Source organism: Pseudophryne corroboree, chromosome 4, assembly GCF_028390025.1.
Source record: "Pseudophryne corroboree isolate aPseCor3 chromosome 4, aPseCor3.hap2, whole genome shotgun sequence".
Lineage (NCBI taxonomy): Eukaryota > Metazoa > Chordata > Amphibia > Anura > Myobatrachidae > Pseudophryne > Pseudophryne corroboree.
This window is the reverse complement of record NC_086447.1, coordinates 702,794,126-702,819,325: the sequence shown is the minus strand read 5'-3', so window position 1 is coordinate 702,819,325 and position 25,200 is coordinate 702,794,126. Positions and strand designations below refer to the sequence as shown.

Sequence of the window (25,200 nt, the reverse complement as noted above, 5' to 3'; positions counted from 1 at the left end):
TAGATGTGTTTCCCAAACGTTGTTGTTCTTCAGTGTGTCTGCTTGCTCTGTGCCTTGGCTCTTTCAAGACAGCTGCAGAAGCCTCTTCTCAATGGGACGTCTTTTAGCGATTTCCATTTCTTTGGAGACTTTTCTTTTCATCATTTTCTTGGCTTCAGCAGATGGCACGTCACTGCATGAAGCTTGCATGAACCTTGTCTTAGTATGAACTGCAACACCAACCTGTTTTGCCTTTTGAATACCATCCATCTTTCTTTTCCCTTCCTTGGGTAACTCAGGATGCTCGAGTAGATGTGCGCTGGCTTTGTGTACGATGTCTGGGCCTTGGTACCTCCCCTGCCAGAAAATCTGCCAGCTCCATGTCTTGTACTGTGTGTTTTTTTTATTATTAACTGGAGAAAAAGCTTTAGTAGATGTGTTTCCTGATCGTTCTACTCCTTCAGTGTGTCTGCTTGCCCTGTGCCTTGGTTCTTCCAAGACAGCCACAGATGCCTCTTCCTCAACGGGACGTCTTTTGCCGATTTCCTTTTCTTTGGGGCCTTTTATTTACTTTAGCTAATGGCACGTCACTGCCTTAAGCTTGCATGGACCTTGTCTTAGTATGAACCACGACACCAACATATATATATATATATATATATATATATATATATACATATATATATATATATATATATATATAGAGAGAGAGAGAGAGAGAGAGAGAGAGAGAGAGACACAGAGATCAATAAGCAGGTGGCACTCCCGGGTCTTTTCAATGATCAATAGTAATGTCATCAACGTTTCGATTTTATTCCAAAATCGTCATCAGGATCCTGATGACGATTTTGGAATAAAATCGAAACGTTGATGACATGACTATTGATCATTGAAAAGACCCGTGAGTGCCACCTGCTTATTGATCTCTATTTGTGGTTTGCTTGCCTGGGGGAGCACCAGGGCCATATTTTCTCGATTGGTAGTGCCAACCAAAAAGGAGTGAATATATATATATATATGTGTACTGGAAAGATATCAGCGCCACGGATGCAGTATCTTATGTGTTAACACTAGAATGGGAACCCTACAGGTAGTGTGACAAAAAACTGCTTGATATGTTTGCACTCCCTTTTGTATCTCAGGGTGTCAGCTCGTTACCTCAAATAGATATAGGTATTGGTACCGTTACCTATGAAAGTGGTTATGTGGACAAGGGATGAGGTGGTAGAGAGCGACCAAAGGTGCCAAATAATTGTTAAAAGCAGTGTGATGTTATAAAAAAAGGGGTATACAAATTTATTGCAGTGGAACGCACTATACAAAACTGGTTATAAAATCATACAAGCTCATATAAAAAAGATATATATATGACTTATGTAAAAAACATAAAAAATAAAAAATTTTACAGTTTAAAAAAGAGGAAGAAAAGAAAAAGGCATGGTGACATAAAACACGTGTTGTTAAAAAATCTTAGAAGTATCACTCCGGTATAGAAGGTAAAAAATACTTAAAAAAGGTTTAAAAGGCACATGGGAATAAAAAAAAAAAAAAAAAAACTTTCAAAAGATTTTAAAAAGAGGAATCAAGAATAGCTTAACTTAGTAGTGAGGTTGTGATCAAGGAGTAGCACCCAACGCGTTTCGTCCTATCTGGACTTCATCAAAGGGTAATTTGAGACTAGAGACAAACCATACTTATATATCCAAAATAAAAGGAAGTGATGTCCACATCACTTCCTGTGATCAATTAGCATAACTATTCAGATAATGTAAAAAATAGGTGGTAACACACTATATGAGATGCAGATATTGATTTGAGCCTTGGAGAGGAAAAAACGAGTGAGAAACAATAATAGAAACAACTAAAATTCATAATAGACGCTCAGAGCCGCAGACTTCCGGTCCGGGCTCTGCGTGACGTCATATCCGCCCCACATCCGGTGTCCGGCGCATCGTACTGCGCCTGCGTTGTTCTTGTGCGGCGGAGGTTGCTGTGTTGTTGATTCCCTCTGGACGGTTGCCTGGTTACCCGGCGGGCTTGTTATGTGGAAACATCAAAATCTTGCGGCAGCCATTTTCTTGTAGTCTGAATGCACGGCGGACATTCTTAGGTAATATGAGAAAGACTTGTGGCGGACATGCTTTGAGAGTCTGTATTAACAGAGTATCGTCTGTATGTAAAAACTGGATCCACAACTGGGTCAGCTCCGGATTGGGTATAAAACAGAAGAAGGATAGATTCAGTGTAAATGGTCAATAATTATAAATATGAAAGAAACAGTTGCTTCATTAAAACTGTATGGAAATTAGGGATTCTTAGGTTTTTTAGGATAGAATACTTAATAATAGCCCATAGGAGGACCAACATGGGAAATTTATAAGTGGAAAAATGATGATCCTATGTACATATAAGTATTATATAAAAAAATATAAAAAAAAATATATATATAAAAAAAAAATATATATACATAAAAATATATATAAAAAAAATATATATATAAAAAAATATCCAAAAAATATGCAGAGTCTGCAAATGAGGATGCACTAAAATAAATATAGTAATTTCCATACTTTGGAAATATCTTAAGACGTCATTCATGAGTTGCTGCATATACACAGTTTTTCATCATGCATTTACAACACCCGGTCTTCCAAGTGGGTCTCCCATCCTTGTACTAGCCGAGCCCAGCCTTGCTTAGCTTCCAAGTTCGGACGGTATTGGGCGTCTCCAGACTGGTATGATTGTAATAGTAATAAGGAGAGGCCTTTAGTGTATGCAGCAGACTGATGACGAGAGATATTCGCTAATTTAGAGTATGGTTTTAGTAAAGCAGGGACCCGGACATAGATAAATAATGTAGAAAGACAGGGAGGCAGCATATATCAATAAAATAAGGGTTGAGATCGGGATATTGCTGGGTTTGGGATTCCTTATGCAATCTTTTCTTACAGCACCTGGTCTCCCCTGGAGGTCACCCATCCAGGTACTGGCCAGGCCCAACACTGCTTCGCTTCCAAGATCGGCCGGAATTGGGCATGTCCAATGTGGTATGGCTGTAATGAGGAAGCAGAGGTTCCTTGTAAACCAGAGACAGGGAGGGAAGATAGGTGGGGAAAGGGGAGGGGGGGGGGGGGGCGGAGGTAGGAGAGAGTGTGGAACCAAGATTGTATGAAGGAGCGATGGCTTACGTTACAAGAAGGGTGCTATCTCGTATCCTTCATTGAAGCCGTCCGGATGGAGAGTGTTCAATTCATAAATCCAGAACATTTCTCTCCTAGAGAGGAGGTTGGAAAGGTCTCCTCCTCTTTCTCCCAACGATACCAATTCGATACCTTTAAAAGTCAATGACTCTGGATCCGAGTTGTGGCATTGATGGAAATGTCTTGATACTGCGTGTGTGAGGACTTTGTTCTTTATATTCCTGATATGTTCTTGGATACGAAGTTTCAGGATTCTTTTGGTTTTGCCAATATACTTCAGACCACAGGGACATTCCAGAAGATATATTACAGATGGTGTGTTACAATTGATGAACTGTTTAATTCGATATTCCTTCTTAGTGGTAGTGTTGTTAAAGGATTTCCTGTTGCGATGAAGGTATTTACAAATGTTGCACTTTCCACACTTAAAGCTGCCTACACATTTTGGCATGGGGTTCCTAGTTTCAGGGTTTCTTAGCATGCTAGGTGCCACCAGGTCCTTCAAACTTTGCGACTTTCGGAAAACTAGTTTGGGTTCTTGAGTAAGGTATTCCTTTAAAATGGGGTCCATTAGTAAGATATGCCAGTGTTTTTTGAGTGTTTGTTTGATAAATTTCTCATGTCTGCTGTATGTCGTGATGAACTTAACATTCTCTTCCATATTTTCCTTAACTTTGTACTTCAGAAGTTCGCCCCTTTCCAATTCTTTGGTTCTAGCCATAGCTCCTTCCAAGAGTTGTGCAGGGTACCCCTTTTCCTTGAATCTCTCCTTATAGATTTCCAGTTGCTGATCCCTTTCTTCATTTCTCTTACAGTTACGTGCTACTCTGTTGAACTGGGAGAAAGGGATGTTGTCTTTCCACTGTTGTCGGTGATTACTCTTGTAGTGCACGTAGCTATTCATATCTACCTTCTTAATAAAGTTGCTCGTGATGATATCACTACCTGAGTGTGTCAAGACCAGGTCTAGAAATTCAATTCTTTCGGTGTCCTCCATTGCTGTGAAGCTGAGATTCATATTGTTTACCGAGATATGTGTTAAAAACTCTTTAAAAACCTGTTGATCCCCTTCCCATACAATCAAAATGTCATCAATATATCGTTTATAAAAAATGATGTTGTGTTGGTACGGATTATTTGTAAAAATGTATTTGTTCTCCCATTGTCCCATGAAAAGATTTGCAAAGCTCGGTGCAAAGATAGTCCCCATGGCTGTGCCACAGATCTGGAGATAAAATCCATCTAAAAACTTAAAATAATTATGTTTTAAAATGAAAAGCATAATTTCGCACAGGAAAATTCTGTGCTCCTCTGTGATTAGATGGTCTTTGCTGAGGAATTCGTTGCAGGCTTCAATCCCTTTGTCATGTTCTATGCAGGTGTATAAAGATTGTACATCTATTGTGACCCATCTGTATGTATCCTTCCACTGGAAATTCTCCATCAGGTTCAAAACCGTTGTAGTGTCCTTCAGATAAGCCGGTAGTTCCATGACGTATTTTCTTAAAAAGTGGTCTACGTACTCTGAAAGGTGTGAAGTCAGGGAATCAATACCTGCCACTATGGGTCTCCCCGGGGGATTTTCCAAAGACTTATGTATTTTCGGGAGGAAGTAAAATATGGGGGTGGTGGGGTTGGAATTTAAAAGATACTGGAATTCCTCTTTAGTGATGATTTCACGTCTAAAACCTTTTAAAAGTATTGTCCTTAATTCTTCTACAAAGGTTTCCTTAGGGTCGTTTTGTAATGGAATATATGAAGCTCTATCACCCAGTAATATGTTAGCTTCTGTGGTATAGGCTTCTCTATCCATAATAACCAACCCCCCCCCTTATCAGCCGCTTTTATAACGATGTTTCTATTCTCCTGAAGTCTTTTTATTGCTTCTGTTTCTTTATTCGTGAGGTTTCTTTCCTTAATTGGTGTGGTGGTAGTGTCACAGAGGTCCTTTTTCACTAAGTCGTAGAACAGGCCCACATAATGTCCCTTGGATTCAAGGGGGTAGAATCTGGAAGTGGGCTTTAGGCCAGATTTTGATTGTTCATAGTTTTGTATAATTGCATCCTCTTTTTTAAGGAAATGACGTTTGAGGGTGATTTTCCGTATAAATTTGTTTAAGTCAATGAAGACATCAAATTTATTCATTCCTTTGGTGGGTGCAAACGAAAGACCTTTACTTAGCAAGGTGGTTTCGTGTTCCGTCAATACGGCGGTTCGAAGAAGAAGAGGACGCCGTGGGGGTAGGAGGAAAGAACCTGTTCAAAAGAAGAAATCTCGAATAGAACCGGCAGCCCCAAAAGGTATCCATAACCTCTCCAGCCACGTATTGACGGAACACGAAACCACCTTGCTAAGTAAAGGTCTTTCGTTTGCACCCACCAAAGGAATGAATAAATTTGATGTCTTCATTGACTTAAACAAATTTATACGGAAAATCACCCTCAAACGTCATTTCCTTAAAAAAGAGGATGCAATTATACAAAACTATGAACAATCAAAATCTGGCCTAAAGCCCACTTCCAGATTCTACCCCCTTGAATCCAAGGGACATTATGTGGGCCTGTTCTACGACTTAGTGAAAAAGGACCTCTGTGACACTACCACCACACCAATTAAGGAAAGAAACCTCACGAATAAAGAAACAGAAGCAATAAAAAGACTTCAGGAGAATAGAAACATCGTTATAAAAGCGGCTGATAAGGGGGGGGGGGTTGGTTATTATGGATAGAGAAGCCTATACCACAGAAGCTAACAGATTACTGGGTGATAGAGCTTCATATATTCCATTACAAAACGACCCTAAGGAAACCTTTGTAGAAGAATTAAGGACAATGCTTTTAAAAGGTTTTAGACGTGAAATCATCACTAAAGAGGAATTCCAGTATCTTTTAAATTCCAACCCCACCACCCCCATATTTTACTTCCTCCCGAAAATACATAAGTCTTTGGAAAATCCCCCGGGGAGACCCATAGTGGCAGGTATTGATTCCCTGACTTCACACCTTTCAGAGTACGTAGACCACTTTTTAAGAAAATACGTCATGGAACTACCGGCTTATCTGAAGGACACTACAACGGTTTTGAACCTGATGGAGAATTTCCAGTGGAAGGATACATACAGATGGGTCACAATAGATGTACAATCTTTATACACCTGCATAGAACATGACAAAGGGATTGAAGCCTGCAACGAATTCCTCAGCAAAGACCATCTAATCACAGAGGAGCACAGAATTTTCCTGTGCGAAATTATGCTTTTCATTTTAAAACATAATTATTTTAAGTTTTTAGATGGATTTTATCTCCAGATCTGTGGCACAGCCATGGGGACTATCTTTGCACCGAGCTTTGCAAATCTTTTCATGGGACAATGGGAGAACAAATACATTTTTACAAATAATCCGTACCAACACAACATCATTTTTTATAAACGATATATTGATGACATTTTGATTGTATGGGAAGGGGATCAACAGGTTTTTAAAGAGTTTTTAACACATATCTCGGTAAACAATATGAATCTCAGCTTCACAGCAATGGAGGACACCGAAAGAATTGAATTTCTAGACCTGGTCTTGACACACTCAGGTAGTGATATCATCACGAGCAACTTTATTAAGAAGGTAGATATGAATAGCTACGTGCACTACAAGAGTAATCACCGACAACAGTGGAAAGACAACATCCCTTTCTCCCAGTTCAACAGAGTAGCACGTAACTGTAAGAGAAATGAAGAAAGGGATCAGCAACTGGAAATCTATAAGGAGAGATTCAAGGAAAAGGGGTACCCTGCACAACTCTTGGAAGGAGCTATGGCTAGAACCAAAGAATTGGAAAGGGGCGAACTTCTGAAGTACAAAGTTAAGGAAAATATGGAAGAGAATGTTAAGTTCATCACGACATACAGCAGACATGAGAAATTTATCAAACAAACACTCAAAAAACACTGGCATATCTTACTAATGGACCCCATTTTAAAGGAATACCTTACTCAAGAACCCAAACTAGTTTTCCGAAAGTCGCAAAGTTTGAAGGACCTGGTGGCACCTAGCATGCTAAGAAACCCTGAAACTAGGAACCCCATGCCAAAATGTGTAGGCAGCTTTAAGTGTGGAAAGTGCAACATTTGTAAATACCTTCATCGCAACAGGAAATCCTTTAACAACACTACCACTAAGAAGGAATATCGAATTAAACAGTTCATCAATTGTAACACACCATCTGTAATATATCTTCTGGAATGTCCCTGTGGTCTGAAGTATATTGGCAAAACCAAAAGAATCCTGAAACTTCGTATCCAAGAACATATCAGGAATATAAAGAACAAAGTCCTCACACACGCAGTATCAAGACATTTCCATCAATGCCACAACTCGGATCCAGAGTCATTGACTTTTAAAGGTATCGAATTGGTATCGTTGGGAGAAAGAGGAGGAGACCTTTCCAACCTCCTCTCTAGGAGAGAAATGTTCTGGATTTATGAATTGAACACTCTCCATCCGGACGGCTTCAATGAAGGATACGAGATAGCACCCTTCTTGTAACGTAAGCCATCGCTCCTTCATACAATCTTGGTTCCACACTCTCTCCTACCTCCGCCCCCCCCCCCCCCCCCTCCCCTTTCCCCACCTATCTTCCCTCCCTGTCTCTGGTTTACAAGGAACCTCTGCTTCCTCATTACAGCCATACCACATTGGACATGCCCAATTCCGGCCGATCTTGGAAGCGAAGCAGTGTTGGGCCTGGCCAGTACCTGGATGGGTGACCTCCAGGGGAGACCAGGTGCTGTAAGAAAAGATTGCATAAGGAATCCCAAACCCAGCAATATCCCGATCTCAACCCTTATTTTATTGATATATGCTGCCTCCCTGTCTTTCTACATTATTTATCTATGTCCGGGTCCCTGCTTTACTAAAACCATACTCTAAATTAGCGAATATCTCTCGTCATCAGTCTGCTGCATACACTAAAGGCCTCTCCTTATTACTATTACAATCATACCAGTCTGGAGACGCCCAATACCGTCCGAACTTGGAAGCTAAGCAAGGCTGGGCTCGGCTAGTACAAGGATGGGAGACCCACTTGGAAGACCGGGTGTTGTAAATGCATGATGAAAAACTGTGTATATGCAGCAACTCATGAATGACGTCTTAAGATATTTCCAAAGTATGGAAATTACTATATTTATTTTAGTGCATCCTCATTTGCAGACTCTGCATATTTTTTGGATATTTTTTTTATATATATATTTTTTTATATATATTTTTATGTATATATATTTTTTTTTTATATATATATATTTTTTTTATATTTTTTTATATAATACTTATATGTACATAGGATCATAATTTTTCCACTTATAAATTTCCCATGTTGGTCCTCCTATGGGCTATTATTAAGTATTCTATCCTAAAAAACCTAAGAATCCCTAATTTCCATACAGTTTTAATGAAGCAACTGTTTCTTTCATATTTATAATTATTGACCATTTACACTGAATCTATCCTTCTTCTGTTTTATACCCAATCCGGAGCTGACCCAGTTGTGGATCCAGTTTTTACATACAGACGATACTCTGTTAATACAGACTCTCAAAGCATGTCCGCCACAAGTCTTTCTCATATTACCTAAGAATGTCCGCCGTGCATTCAGACTACAAGAAAATGGCTGCCGCAAGATTTTGATGTTTCCACATAACAAGCCCGCCGGGTAACCAGGCAACCGTCCAGAGGGAATCAACAACACAGCAACCTCCGCCGCACAAGAACAACGCAGGCGCAGTACGATGCGCCGGACACCGGATGTGGGGCGGATATGACGTCACGCAGAGCCCGGACCGGAAGTCTGCGGCTCTGAGCGTCTATTATGAATTTTAGTTGTTTCTATTATTGTTTCTCACTCGTTTTTTCCTCTCCAAGGCTCAAATCAATATCTGCATCTCATATAGTGTGTTACCACCTATTTTTTACATTATCTGAATAGTTATGCTAATTGATCACAGGAAGTGATGTGGACATCACTTCCTTTTATTTTGGATATATAAGTATGGTTTGTCTCTAGTCTCAAATTACCCTTTGATGAAGTCCAGATAGGACGAAACGCGTTGGGTGCTACTCCTTGATCACAACCTCACTACTAAGTTAAGCTATTCTTGATTCCTCTTTTTAAAATCTTTTGAAAGTTTTTTTTTTTTTATTCCCATGTGCCTTTTAAACCTTTTTTAAGTATTTTTTACCTTCTATACCGGAGTGATACTTCTAAGATTTTTTAACAACACATGTGTTTTATGTCACCATGCCTTTTTCTTTTCTTCCTCTTTTTTAAACTGTTAAATTTTTTATTTTTTATGTTTTTTACATGAGTCATATATATATCTTTTTTATATGAGCTTGTATGATTTTATAACCAGTTTTGTATAGTGCGTTCCACTGCAATAAATTTGTATACCCCTTTTTTTATAACATCACACTGCTTTTAACAATTATTTGGCACCTTTGGTCGCTCTCTACCACCTCATCCCTTGTCCACATATATATATATATATATATATATATAATTTTTTTTTACCTTCCTACTTTCTTTGCCCTTCCTTGGGTAACTCAGATGCTCTAGTAGATGCGCTCTCTGTGCTGATATCTGCAGGAAGTTCCTTCTCCTTAAACTAATGGCTCGGTAGGTGGTATCCAATTAGCGGCGGTAGAGTACCGCGAATAATTGGTTCGCTGGGGCTATCCTATTAGTCCCGATAGCTTGCACTTATCAGGGATTGGTTTCACCTGACTCAGGCAAACTAAGCCAAATCCCCGATAAATTACTAATTTTGCCTGATAAGTGCAGTGCAAAATACATTGATCAGTGACTTTTCATGGACCCTATGCATTTTGCCCCCCAAAAGTTTTTTTTTTTGCACAATGAAATTGGATACCGGTGATATAAAATGGTTACAATATTGCGAAAACCCCACTTTTTCGTGGAATTATCGCGGCTAATTGGATACCCCTTAGTGACTGGGACCTGATCCAAACTGCAACTTTGTAGAGGATTTTGGCACATCCTTCCAGCTAAATCCTTTCTCAAGAGGAATGACTGCGTTTTCTGAGTGGTGAAGTGACTTAAGTATGCTGCAGGATTGACCATTCTAATCACAGACCACTCTTCATAATATACACCAGTATACTGTAAGTTGAATGTGTATTCCTGAACACCCATTCTCTTCTCAAAACTGGGCAATGAAATAAGTATAAAGGAAGCCAGCTCAGTAATTACACAGCACTAGATGGCGCTACCAAGCAGGGCATTGAAATAATAATAATAATAATAAAAATAATACGTTAAGTAAACAACTAACTATAAATTCATTTGAAAGAAATAATTTAATCACAGTTGCCAAAATGGTAAGTAGTTGCTCTTTTCATTTTTCTTTAACAGAAAGATCACTAAATTAACAAATTCATCAACTTGTAAATGATTACTGAAAGTACTTTTCACTTAATTACAGATACTAATAAACATATGTAGTATCTTATTCACCTGGATGTAGGTCATGTGACAAAACCACTTCAGGAGGCTGTGCTGATTAATTTGATATGCAACACTTGTATTTCTGAGAGTCTGAATCAGTATACAAAGCAAAACCGGTGGTGGGGGGGGGGGGGGGGGGTTGAAACATGGCTGCTGCATTGTAGCACTATGTATTAAGATGCAACTGCACACAGATATACTGTCACATCAAATTAATCAGTGCAGTCTCGTTACATGGTTCTGTTACTTACGAATGCGACTAAGACACATATTTGGGCAAACAAAACACTTGGCACAAGCCGAGTCACATGGGACCTGGCGTGCCAAGAAGGGACTGCACCAGTAGTGTATGAGGACTAAAGATGAGTGGGTTCGGATTTAACGCCAGAATTAAAGCCAGTTCGGTTTTATCTGGATTTTTTGTATTGGCTATCCAAAACACGTGACATCCGTGAGCCACTAAGATGCCGTTTTGAAAACCGATGAAATCCTAGTAAAACCGAACCCGCTCATCTCTAATGAGGACACATCTGTATATAAAAGTGTTTCACATTTGTGCATGCATTAAAAAAAAAAAATTGGCCCTGTGTTAAACAGGATGAACTCACTGGACACAACTAAGATTTACTGTTTTTATTGCAACACATATTTTGCCCAATAAAAGATTATTTTTTTTATTTTTAAGCTGGAGTTACCTCACTAGCACAAATGATAGCAATGTATACATTACATTATATTAAACGACATTTTATTCAACTAAGTAAAACTAAATTACAAAAAGAATAATCTGACACTGTCAAAAACAAAAGCTGGGAAGATAAAGTGCGTTAGATTGTTGCCATTTCAGCAGATGTCAGATGAATGTATGACAACCATCTAACCAGCCTGCAGATCTGACCATCTACATGTAGGCTGAGAAGATGCCTGCTCACACACACACAGTTTTATACGAAACACTGCACAGCACAGAAGCCATGACCTTTACCAACGTAGATCATTAAACTGGCCAAGTGAATTATATATATTTTTGTCATTCCTCCTCTTGGATACCTCGAATCGAATCGGGCACTACAGTAGTTTGGGGAATTTGTAAGGTCTGATAGAGCAATGATTAATGAAAGACTTTCTTTTCAAGCACACTGGACTTCATTTCTGAAGAACACTGCAAGAAAACACTTTAATACAGCCTCTAATAGAGAATCGCAAAGGACAACAGCAACATCAATCAACCAAAATGCAATTTCCTGGGATGGATAAAATGTGGCCTGGCTTCAATAACTGGCAAAAAGTTTTTTTGCAGGCAGATAATTATATAAGCATTGTTTGGGCCAGCAGCCTTGATCCCTGGCAATAATAAGGGCCAGATAGTCCAATTTCAAAGTAATTGGTACAATTATGACATTGACAGGTTGATTGCCAACACTCCCGCATTCTGCGGGAGGCTCCTGTTTCACCCACCAGTGTCCCGCTGCCCCGCAAGTCCCACTCAATCCCCCAGATTTCCCCCGACCCAGCTGCATTGCATTCTGGAGCACACATGTGCTAGTCCACATCCGATGGCGGTGGAGCTTGATGGCAGTTGATGCACCGTGGACAGTGTCGCAGGCCAGCAGAACCTGCCGGCAATGATGAGCTACAGATGGTGCAGGCATGGTAACCAAAACACCACAGCGCCTCCCCACAGCGGCAGCAGATCCCTCCTCCTCTAGCGTCCTACGCATTGGGATCCAGAGCAAGTGAGAAATCAGGGAGGGGGAGTGAGTGATCTTGGAGCATGCCCGGTGTGCACAGTGGACAGTTCAGAAGCTGCTGAGAGCTCGGATGAGAGGCTGTAGGCGGAGGCATGGCCAGGTGGGTGTCTGTGTGTAGGCTTGCACAGACATGTAGGTGTAGGTTAGCACTAACCCATATGTAGTGATATTTGGATGTAACTGGGAATATTGTGCATTATGCCACCAAAGCAATGCTGGCATTCTTAGCCCATTTCACAGATATGGAAAATAACCAAATCCAACTATGAATGATAGTGACAAAATTATTGTCTATGAAGTATTCTTTTTAAAATGATACGGTGTAACAACCTTTTGTGTTTAAGTGTGTGTGTGTGTGTGTGTGTGTGTGTGTGTGTGTGTGTGTGTGTGTGTGAATAAACATAGCTTTAAAAACATGCTGATGGTATTTTTGTTTGTTTTTACTTTTCTTAAAATGATAGCATGTGTACAGTTATATTGGCATAGCAACTAGTTGCCTGGTGAACAGTCAGACAAGTCCAATTTTGTCAGTCTTGTTAGATCTGACTATTGGTCACCAGATCAAATGACCCATGTGCTGTCTTTATCGATGTATAATCATCTAACTGTAGCTTTAGGGGTGATACAGTATATGGAGTGGCCAGTATTGGGTTGTGAGTTGAATTTGTTGGGACTACTTCTAGTCTAGAATAAGGGACTTCACAAAACAAGCTAGCACCGGTATATGTATCTTTTTGTGGTAGACACAATTAAACTGTCCATAGATTGTCTAACTTGGGGCAGTAATGGTTGTGGGTTTGATTCCCATCAAGGACCCAACTGTGTGGAGTTTGTATATTTTCCCAGTACTTGCGGGGGTTTCCTCGCACAGTCCAAAAACATACTGGTTGGCTCCCAACAAAATTAACCCTTGTGTGTAAATGTGTGTATGTACATGGGCAGACTAGATGGGCTAAGTGGTTTTTATTTGCTGTCAACTTCTGTTTGTGTGTGTGTGTGTTTGTGTATTCTGGAACTTACCTGTGTGTGTGTGTGTAGTCTGGCATGTGTGTAGGGTGGCACTTACACCTGGGGGCCCATACATGGAGGTTATACAAAATACTCGCCCACAGGTTGAGCTAGACTCGCCCTTTAGGCGGAGCATGGCATTCTCCCCCTCAGTGGTGTGCCGCGCAAACTCTTATACCATCTAGAATCTCTCTGAAACTAGTTTTCCAGTGTAGGCAAGTATGGATTGGGGTGAAGAGATGAGGGACTTGCTGTATAATCAAAGGATCTTCGCACCTATTACAGATTACTTGGAGGGAGAGCGCCCTGATTGAAGGGGTCAAGTATTTATGTAAAATATACTGTGTATGTATGTACAGTACTTAGGCAATGGTTATCTGATGCAAATTAAAGTTAAATTGTTATATCTGTTATGTTTATTTATTTATTAACAGTTTCTTAAGGTGTGTACACACGGAGCGATATGGCTATATGAAAAATAGACTGTGCAGGCAAGTAAATTTCGACTATGTCGCTGGAAAAGTAAAAACACCCCCCTATTTAACTTAGTCAAAATCGCTTGCACACTTAGACAAAATCGATGGTAAAGTTAGTCAAAATCTCCTACTACCAGTTCAAGGTAAATCGCTCAGTCAAAATCGCTCCGTATGTACGGACCTTTATATAGCGCAGCAAATTCCGTTGATCTTTACAATTGGACACAATGATAAAAAAAACTGGGTAATAAACAAACAGTCATAGAGGTAGGAAGGCCCTGCTCGCAAGTTACAATCTATAGAATCTATGTAGACTATCTATACAATCTATGTTTACGCCATATGTATAACTGTGAACACTTTGTCACACCTTATGACTACAAATAATATGAGGAATATCATGTAAACATGTCCTCTTTTATATGAATTGCCACTGGGATTTTATAAAGGCTTATTAAGATGTATTAAACCCTATATTTGGTTCCTAACATCTGTATAAAGATTGCCTATGCTAGGTGTCTATGCAGTTGCTAGACAGAATGAGACACAAGAGCAAATATTATGCAACTAAATCTAAGGATCTACATATTTTTGGGATTGTGGTTACCAGGCAGCCTGCATCACATGACTGGCCCTCTCACTGGTCTGTGGTTGCCTTGCAGCGGCGATCGCTTGATCTGCACTCTTTTAGCTGCATTAATAACATACAGTATGTAAACAACAGATATTACTGGGTTTTCTGCTACATGGACTGGATTAATTTATTGTTGGTCAAATGTAGGAAGAGTTTTTTTTTGTTTTTTTTTTAGACTGTTTGAAATAAGGAAAACTATTCCTTTCATTGTTTGAAAGTATAAGCCTTGCTTTATAAATCAGTAGCTAGGTGCTACAATTAATAATAAAGAATGATGAGTACTCCAGGGTATGATTAGGCATGAGTTTGGAGCCCTGCGGTCGCCACGGGTTCTATTCCCACTCTATGGGTGTCGTGGACACCCACGAGTGGAAATAGTCCCTGTTGGTCGGCATGCCGACCATCGGGATACTGAGCCGGTGGGATGGTGGAGGTGGTCATGTGACTGTCGGTCAGCAGACCGGCGGTCACATGAATACCACCCGTAGAGAAGATCTCGAATAGATGATTACCAGAAACTACCAGAAATCAAGGTGCTCATTTCTGGGCTATGCTGCAATAGTAAACAGCTCCTTATAATGCATATCAAAGTTGTTCATATTTAATTATAAAAGGAGCAATATTTATCATACTACACTGCTTAAAAAAATAAAGGGAACACTAAAATCGCACATCTTAGATCTGAATGAATGAAATATTCTTATTAAATACTTTGTTCTTTACACAGTTGAATGTGCTGACAAAAAAAATCACACAAAAATTATCAATGGAAATCAAATTTATTAACCCATGGAGGTCTGGATTTGGAGTCACACTCAAAATTAAAGTGGAAAAACACACTACAGGCTGATCCAACTTTGATGTAATGTCCTTAAAACAAGTCAAAATGAGGCTCAGTAGTGTGTGTGGCCTCCACGTGCCTGTATGACCTCCCTACAACGACTGGGCATGCTCCTGATGAGGTGGCGGATGGTCTCCTGAGGGATCTCCTCCCAGACCTGGACTAAAGCATCCGCCAACTCCTGGACAGTCTTTGGTGCAACGTGGCGTTGGTGGATGGAGCAAGACATGATGTCCCAGATGTGCTCAATTGGATTCAGGTCTGGGGAACGGGCGGGCCAGTCCATACCATCAATGCCTTCTTCTTGCGGGAACTGCTGACACACTGCAGCCACATGAGGTCTAGCATTGTCTAGCATTGTCTTGCATTAGGAGGAACCCAGGGCCAACAGCACCAGCATATGGTCTCACAAGGGGTCTGAGGATCTCATCTCGGTACCTAATGGCAGTCAGGCTACCACTGGTAAACACATGGAGGGCTGTGCGGCCCCCCAAAGAAATGCCACCCCACACCATTACTGACCCACTGCTAAACCGTTCATGCTGGAGGATGTTGCAGGCAGCAGAACGTTCTCCTTGGCGTCTCCAGACTCTGTCACGTCTGTCACATGTGTTCAGTGAGAACATGCTTTCATCTGTGAAGAGCACAGGGCGCCAGTGGCGAATTTGCCAATCTTGGTGTTCTCTGGCAAATGCCAAACGTCCTGCACGGTGTTGGGCTGTAAACACAACCCCCACCTGTGGACGTCGGGCCCTCATACCACCCTCATGGAGTCTGTTTCTGATCGTTTGAGTAGATACATGCACATTTGTGGCTTGCTGGAGGTCATTTTGCAGGGCTCTGGCAGTGCTCCTCCTGTTCCTCCTTGCACAAAGGCGGAGGTAGCGGTCCTGCTGCTGGGTTGTTGCCCTCCTACAGCCTCCTCCACGTCTCCTGATGTACTGGCCTGTCTCCTGGTAGCGCCTCCATGCTCTGGACACTATGCTGACAGACACAGCAAACCTTCTTGCCACAGCTCGCATTGATGTGCCATCCTGGATGAGCTGCACTACCTGAGCCACTTGTGTGGGTTGTAGACTCCGTCTCATGCTACCACTAGAGTGAAAGCACCACCAGCTTTCAAAAGTGACCAAAACATCAGCCAGAAAGCGTAGGAGCTGAGAGGTGGTCTGTGGTCACCACCTGTAGAACAACTCCTTTATTGGGGGTGTCTTGCTTATTGCCTATAATTTCTACATGTTATCTATTCCATTTGCACAACAGCATGTGAAATTGATTGTCAATCAGTGTTGCTTCCTAAGTGGACAGTTTGATTTCACAGAAGTGTGATTGACTTGGAGTTACATTGTGTTGTTTAAGTGTTCCTTTTATTTTTTTGAGCAGTGTATATTAAGTAGCATATTTAAAAAGGAACTTGATCATAAGAAATGAATTTGTAAAACAAACTTAATATTAACAAATTTGCCTACTTAGCTGAAACTTGGATTTAAGGTGTTAAAAACAGACATACAGAAAACGTGTAGCTCTTATAATTAAAAGTAAGGAATAAATTATGTTTGCTTAATTAACTTGCAGTACATTTGTTCCCAGGTTCAATTAATGGATGAAAATGTGTTGCTTTAGCCAGCAGCACAAAAGATAATATGGAGCAATGTCAATAAAAAAAAAACAGCACATACAAGGAGAACGTGGATTATATTGCTAGTGAACACTGATAAGTTGTCTTACAAGGCATGTGGATACAACCAGCAGAGACATATTACAGTATAGTATATTCCTGGATCTTGTCATGCATACCTGCCATCAGAGCTTGGTGCATCTTTTACCAAGCAAATTCCATTAATGCTTGTTTAGTAACATAAGGACGGATTTATATTTATATGCATCATTCAATACCTACACAATGTGTTAAAGAGAAGATTTGTATTGCAACTCAAAATAAAGTTACTAGACAGGTCATATGTACATACAGATGTGTCCCCCTACATCCTTACTGCAGTCTTGTTATACTGCGCCTAGGCGTGAGCGCGTTTACTAACACTGGGCGTCTATTTGTGCATTTTATTTCCGAAAATGAGGGTTTTTTCGTACCTCTATGCGAATATGATGCACAAGCAGACTAAGCTGATTAAAATAAATAGGATTTTAATTACCTACTGGTAAATCCTTTTCTCGTAGTCCGTAGAGGATGATGGTGTTCCATTTAGTACCATGGGTTATAGATGGGTCCTTTGGGAGCCATGGGCACTTTAAGAGTTTAATAGTGTGGGCTGGCTCCTCCCTCTATGCCCCTCCTACCAGACTCAGTCTAGAAACTGTGCCAGAGAAGACGGAAATACTTTGAGAGAAGGAAATGCACAGATAGTGTTGAGATTCACACCAGCTCACACATAACAAAAAGAGAAGCCAAGCTAAGCAACTTGGAACGATTCAGCAATGGCTGAACCAACAATACTTAACCAAGTAACAATGCAGGAAAACGAAGTGCTGGGCGGGCGCCCAGCATCCTCTACGGACTACGAGAAAAGGATTTACCGGTAGGTAATTAAAATCCAATTTTCTCTTATGTCCTAGAGGATGCTGGGGTTCCATTTAGTACCATGGGGATGTACCAAAGCTCCCAGTACGGGAGGGAGAGTTCGGAGGTTCCTGCAGAACTTATTGACCAAACTTTAGGTCCTCAGAGACCAAAGTATCGAACTTGTAGAACTTAGCAAACGTGTTCGACCCTGACCAAGTAGCTGCTCGGCAAACCTGTAAAGCCGAGACACCCCGGGCAGCCGCCCAGGAAGAACCCACCTTACGAGTAGAGTGGCCTTAACAGATTGTGGACAAGCCTGCCGTAGAATAACCATGCTGATAGTACACCTGATCCAGCGAGAAATCGTCTGCTTAGAAGCAGGACACCCAATTTTTTTGGGATCATAAAGGACAAACAGAGCGTCCGACTTACTGTGACGAGAAGTTCTCTTCACATAAATCTTCAAAGCCCTCAAAACATCCAAAGGACTTTGAGGTAATTGAGGAGTCAGTAGCCACTGGCACCACAATAGGTTGGTTGATATGAAAAGCCGACACAACCGTTGGAAGAAATTGCTGACGCGTCCTGAGCTCAGCTCTATCTTCATGGAAAATCAAGTAGGGGCTCTTGCAGGACAATGCCCCCAATTCTCTTGAAGAGGAAGAGTCCTCGGATCTTCCAGCAGAAAGCCAGAAGATCCACGTATCAAGCCCTTCTTGGCCAGTCAGAAGCAATGAGGATCGCCTGAACTCTTGTTCTTTTGATAAGTTTGAGAATCATTGGGATGAGTGGAAGTGGAGAGAACACATACACTGACTTTAACACCCACGGATTTACCAGGGCATCCATTGCCACTGCTAGCGGATCCCTCGACCTGGAACAGTACCGTTGAAGCTTCTTGTGGAGATGTTAGGCCATCATGTCTATTTGAGGTACGCCCCAAAGACCTGTCACCTCTGCGAACACCTCTGGGTGGAGGCCCCACTCCCCCAGATTGAGATCTTGTCTGCTGAGGAAGTCCGCTTCCCAGTTGTCCACTCCCGGAATGAAGATTGCTGACAGCGCCACAGCGTGTTTTTCCGCCCAAAGGATGATTCTTGTTACTTCTGACATTGCAGTTATGCTCTTCGTTCCGCCCTGTCGGTTTATGTAGGCTACAGTCATTACATTGTCCGACTGAATAAATGGCCTGCTCTTTCAGAAGATGTGCCGCTTGTAGAAGACCGTTGTACACGGCTCTTAGTTCCAGAATGTTTATTGGAAGGATGGATTCCAGACTTAGCCACCTTCCTTGGAAGTTTTCCCCTTGAGTGACTGCTCCCCAACATCTAAGACTTGCATACGTGGTTAGGAGGATCCAATTTTGAATCCCGAACCTGTGGCCCTCTAGTAGGTGAGAGGTTTGCAGCCACCAGAGGAGCGAGATTCTGGCCTTTGGAGACAGACATATCCTCTGGTGCATGTGAAGATGAGATCCCGACCATTTGTCCAGGAAATCCAGTTGGAAGGACTGAGCATGAAATCTTCCGGACTGCAGAGCCTCGTAGGAGGCAACCATCTTCCCCAGAAGGCGAATGCACTGATGAACCGATACCCGGGTAGGGTTGTATCACCAATGCTTTCTCTTCCGGTAGAAACACCCTCTGTACTTCCGTGTGAGGGTCATCGCTAGGAAGGACAGTCTCCTTGTCGGCTATAAATGCGACTTTCGAAGGTTCAGGATCCATCCATGATCCTGGAGAAGTTGAGTCGTGAGAGCAATGCTCTGTAACAGCTTCTCCCTGGAGACGCTTTTATCAGCAGGTCGTCCAGATAAGGAATTATGTTCACACCCTGCTTGCGGAGGAAGCAGAAGATTTTGAGGAAGCAGAACCAGGTTTCTGGTCCTGGGAACCTGTGGGTGCAGGTTTTCGGGATTTCCCCCGGCCTCCTGTAAAGAAGGTGGAAGGGGATTTGGACTTTTTTGTTTTAGCGGTCAGAAAGGACTGCATAGCAGATGTAGGATATGATTTCTTAGTCGATGGTGTAGCAGAGGGAAGAAAAGTTGACTCACCAGCAGTTGCCGTGGAGATCCACACATCTAAAGCTTCCCCAAACAGAGCCTGACCTGTGAAGCGTAGGTTTGCCACACTCTTCTTGGGTTCCACGTCCGCAGACCATTGGCACAGCCAGAGTTCCCTGCGTGCCGAGACAGCCATGGAAGAAGCTCATGCGTTCAGATGTCCAAGGTCCTCCATGCCTTTCACCATGAAACCTGCAGAATCCTGTATATGACGTAAAAATAATTCAATGTCACTTCTATCCATAGCATCTAAGTCCTCTAGTAAAGTGCCTGACCACTTAACAATGGCTTTAGAAATCCATGCACAAGCAATAGTAGGTCTTAAAGCTACGCCATTTGCTGTGTATAAAGATTTGAGTGTAGCCTCAACCTTGCTGTCTGCCGGCTCTTTTAAAGCCGTGTACCCAGGCACAGGTAAAACCACTTTTTTAGACAACCTAGAAACAGAAGCGTCTACCACCGGTAGGTTTTCCCACTTTTTCCTATCCTCCTCAGGGAAAGGAAAAGCAATGAGAACCCTTTTAGGGATCTGAAATTTTTTATCTGGGTTTTCCCAGGATTTTTCAAACAATGCATTCAATTCTTTAGATGCAGGGAAGGTAAGGGAGGCTATCTTATTGTCAGTAAAGTAAGCCTCCTCCAGCTGCTCAGGAACCTTATCAGTGATGTGTAAAACATCCCTAATAGCCTCAACCATGAGTTGCACCCCCTTAGCAAGGGAGGCCTCCCCCCCCCCCGTATATCCCCATCACCGTCCTCTGAATCAGAGTCGGTATCCGTGTCGACATGCATTGTTTTTGCAAGAGCATGCTTTTTATGATATACATCAGGGATCTTGGATGAGGTAGTGGGAGTTGAATACGACAAAACCTCTACAGATCTTTTCAAAACCTGTGTTTCAGTCTCATTATGAGCAATCCTAGATTAAATCTGGGATGTCATTCCCTTAAGAGAAGCCACCCATTGGGGTTCGGATTCAAAGGGCTGAGACAGTATATTGCATTCCTGAGTACATGGAAGAGACTCCTCTGGAGAAGATACACACTCTGCCGCACAAGAAACAGAGTCCCTAGACATGGTAATGTGAGATATATAACATACATACATACACACACACACAGGAAAATGTCAGACACAATTTCCCTCAGAGTACCTTCAGAGAGCCACACAGTATAAGGAGCCAGCACACACAGCGCCCCAGTAGGCAGTTATATGATAAATGCCTGGCGCTGACTGAGTAACCTTAATAGATTAAACAGCAATAATAACAGTGATAACACTCCCCTCTCCCCCCCCCCCTTCTATAACCCCCTGGTACCGCACAGGATAGCTGGAGTTATGTGGAGGGTCAGTGCTCCCTGTCAGCATCTCTTGGCTGTGATCTGCAGGGAGAAAATGGCGCTGGTGAGTGCTGGATCCGCTCAGAGGAGAAGCTCCGCTCCCTGTAATGGCGCGTCTTCCCGCACTTCTGATTTTATACTGGCCTGAAGTAAATAATTGCTAGCAGCAGTACAGAGTCTATTATAGCCATAGTGACCAGTGTTTAGGGTACTGCGCTGGCCCAGGGTGCCCCACAACTGTACCTCTGAGCCCTCTGGAGCGCAGCCTTAAAGAGCTGTGCTTCTACCCTTGTGCCGCCATTCTCACCGGTGACCCGCTTATTGGGGCGCCGGCAGCATACTCACCACCTTCATCTTATGGCTCTATTAGGGGGTGGCGGCAGTGCTGTGGGAGTGAGCGGTCGCCTCGGGGGCTTGCGATCATCACCCTCAGGAGCTCAGTATCCTGTCAGCGGAGATAGGGGCCAATAACCTCTAGGATTTGATCCTACTCCCCCCCTAAGTCCCACGAAGCAGGGAGGCTGTTGCCAGCAGTCTCCCTGTACCTAACGCTTTCAAAAAAATAAAAAAAAATTCCCAGGAGCTCCCCTAGCTGTGACCGGCTCCACCGGGCACATTTTCTAAACTGAGTCTGATAGGAGGAGCATAGAGGGAGGAGCCAGCCCACAATATTAAACTCTTAAAGTGCCCATGGCTCCCAAGGGACCCGTCTATACCCAATGGTACTAAATGGAACCCCAGCGTCCTCTAGGACGTAAGAGAAATATGCAGCATGCCTATACTCTGTGTGCGACTGCAGCTGGATCTGCATACGAAATTGTACATTAGTATAGTGTTTTCCAGGGGTATTTCACTGCGGGAAGTGCTGGCAAACTTGCAATGCCAGCAGGACGTGATGAGCCTCTCCAGAACGGCACATCATGTTGATGTTGGGAATGGCTACATAATTGGGGGAGTTCCCCTTGGGGGGGGGGGTATGTGGAGGGGAATAGCCCAGTTCCCAGTGTGAAGGTGGAGATTTGGGCATGCATGTGCTGTCCAGCTCCACTGTGCAACTGCTGGATGGACACTTAACCACTTGCCTGGCGTGTTTGCATCTGATGCAACCAATCAAAAATGGCCAATGGGCGGATGCTGGAAGTAAATCTTCAAGCAGCTGCCAATCTCAGAGTTACCATCCATGCCCCTCTTCTAACTGGTTCCCTCCCCCAGCCAATTACTGCTGATCAGGCAGCCCCCCCTCCCCCCCACACACACCCTACGGCTGCAGAGATTAGAAGCCGCAGAGGAAAAATAAATAAAACAGCTCTAACAGATGTGTCCTTATACATCTTGCCTAAAAACGCCATGTAGCAGGAGATGTCTGATGTGAGTCAGCCGGCAACTCCCCCCAGCTTTTTGTTGCCGAAAATACATCTTATTTACAGTACTATATAACTAGGACGCACAAGCAGCTTATGCTAATTAAAACGATATGCAGCATGCCTATATTCTGTGTGCGGCCGCACCTGTATCTGCATCCGAAAATGCTACGTTACAGTGTTTTCCTAGAAAACAGCCACTGACACTGTAGCATAGCACTTTGTATGCAGATACAGCCGCAGTCGCACACAGAATATAAGCATGCCGCATATCATTTTAACCAGCATAAGCTGCTTATGCATCCTATTCGCATAGCAATGTGACTAAGATGCTTTTAAAGGGAAAAAGTAGCAAATAAATATGCTTGGCACTGCCAACTCACGCCACGATCGGTGATCTGATATATATAGGCCACCAGTGTTTAAAACTCTATATATTACAAATGTAATTTTTATTTTTACAAAATCATGTTAGATACGTTTTAATAGATTTTCCTAACCTAATTCAATCATAAAAAAGACAAATTCTGAGTGTTTTTTGGAGAAAATTTTAAATAGTTAAGTGGCTAAGGCAGTGATTCTCAAACTGTGTGCCGTGGCACCATGGGGTGCCTCGGAACACTTCCAGGGGTGCCTTGGGTTGGTGGTCCAAGACCAATTTAAATTATTTCTGGTCAATGTAATAAGCAAAACCAGTGCTGGTGGCCGTCAATAAAATGTGTGGACAAACAGAAGTAAATCTTGTCCCTTACCACACAATTAAACATAAGGATGACAATTTACATAATTCAATATTTCTGTCTAAATTTCTCAATAAAAAACTTTTGGCGCCATGATTCAAACAAGTTTGAGAACCACGGGTCTAAGGACGTGATAGATATATATATACACATACACATATATATATATATCTATATCGTAGTTGAATAAAGGGGTTTAATTCCTTGAGACATTGCAAAATAGACTGCACTGTTTTGAAATAAGCCCTGGAGTGCCGTGCGTTGATTTTCCTTGCAAGTTTTGATCACCAAAGTATTATACTCTTACTGCAAAGGCACCAAAGCATCTCAACTCTCTATATATAATCTGTTTGAGCACTGTCCATAAACACATTTGCTTGTAGAAAAGACTTACTCTATTGTCATTACTAACTAAACATAGCCAAAGTGCATATGTGCATATAGTCAACATTTCAGTCCAACCAGGACCTTTATCTGGACCAGCAATAGAGCATCATATCACCAGCACAGCCAGAAGATGGACTGAACTACCTTCACCACTGGGCTGGCCTAAAGACCCATAAAGACTACCCATAAGTATTAGGTGTAGGATTGCTGCATTGTGGAATATCAGAATCCCCAAGATACACATACGGATCATGTGTCTAAGAATAATCGGGCAGCCTATAAATTAAATGGGGAAAATATAGGGATAACCGTAGTTGAAAAGGATTTGGGTGTGCTCATCAATAATAGACTTAGTAGCAGTATGCAATGTCAAAATGCAGCAACAAAAGCAAATAAGGTATTAGCATGCATAAAATGGGGAATGGAGACAAGGGATGAGAGTGTAATCCTGCCACTGTATAAATCATTGGTGCGGCCGCACCTGGAATACTGTGTACAGTTCTGGACACCACAATATAAAAAAGATATCTTGAAACTCGAAAGGGTTCAGAGGTGAGCCACTAAACTGGTTAAGGGGTTAGAGCCACTGAATTATGAGGAAAGACTAACAAGGTTAGATATGTTTACACTGGAAATGAGGAGGCTGAGAGGGGACATTATTAACATTTATAAATACATTAAGGGACAATACAAGGACTTATCAGATGATTTGTTTATCAAAAAAACACAGGACACGAGGACACCCCCCAGAGGTTAGAAGAAAAAAAAATTCATACACAACGGAGGAAAGGGTTCTTCAAAGTAAGAGCAATAAAGATCTGGAATTCCCTACCAGAGGAGATAGTAATGGTGGACTCATTAAATAAGTTCAAAAATGGATTAGATAAATTCCTAACTGATAGATGTTGTAGCCTTGGATATTTCTAAGTGATTTAGAATTTAAAATACAGGTTGAACTCGATGGACAACTTGTCTCTTTTCAACCTCACCAACTATGTAACTATGTAACAGGGTGACATAAAACCAATCAATTTTGGATCTCAATTGGTCTTTAATGGAGAGCAACCCTCTGAGGTGCCTTTTGGATCTGGATGAGTACAGACACACAACATTATTATTTAGTTATTACCATTTATTTATATAGTGCACACATATTCCCTAGTGCTGCAGAGAATATTTGGCCATTCACATTAGTCCCTGCCCCAGTGCAGCTAACAATCTATATTCCCTATCACATGTACACGCACACACACTCATGCTTGTGTTAACTCTGTCAGGAGCCAATTAACGTAGCGGATTGTGGGAGGACACCGGAGTACCCGGAGGAAACCCACGCAAGTACGGGAATAATATACAAACTCCACACAGGGCCATGGTGG

General features: G+C 42.0%; 1 protein-coding gene and 4 pseudogenes across 2 annotated transcripts in view; 2 read left to right on the top strand and 3 right to left on the bottom strand.

Annotated features, from left to right (window-relative positions):
- Positions 1–25,200, bottom strand: part of TTC27 (tetratricopeptide repeat domain 27) — an 880,123-nt gene that overhangs the window by 314,190 nt on the left and 540,733 nt on the right. The window lies entirely within an intron of this gene.
- LOC134912641 (5S ribosomal RNA) lies at positions 2,610–2,728 on the bottom strand (annotated as a pseudogene).
- On the bottom strand, positions 2,922–3,040 carry LOC134913309 (5S ribosomal RNA; annotated as a pseudogene).
- LOC134913298 (5S ribosomal RNA) lies at positions 7,855–7,973 on the top strand (annotated as a pseudogene).
- On the top strand, positions 8,167–8,285 carry LOC134912639 (5S ribosomal RNA; annotated as a pseudogene).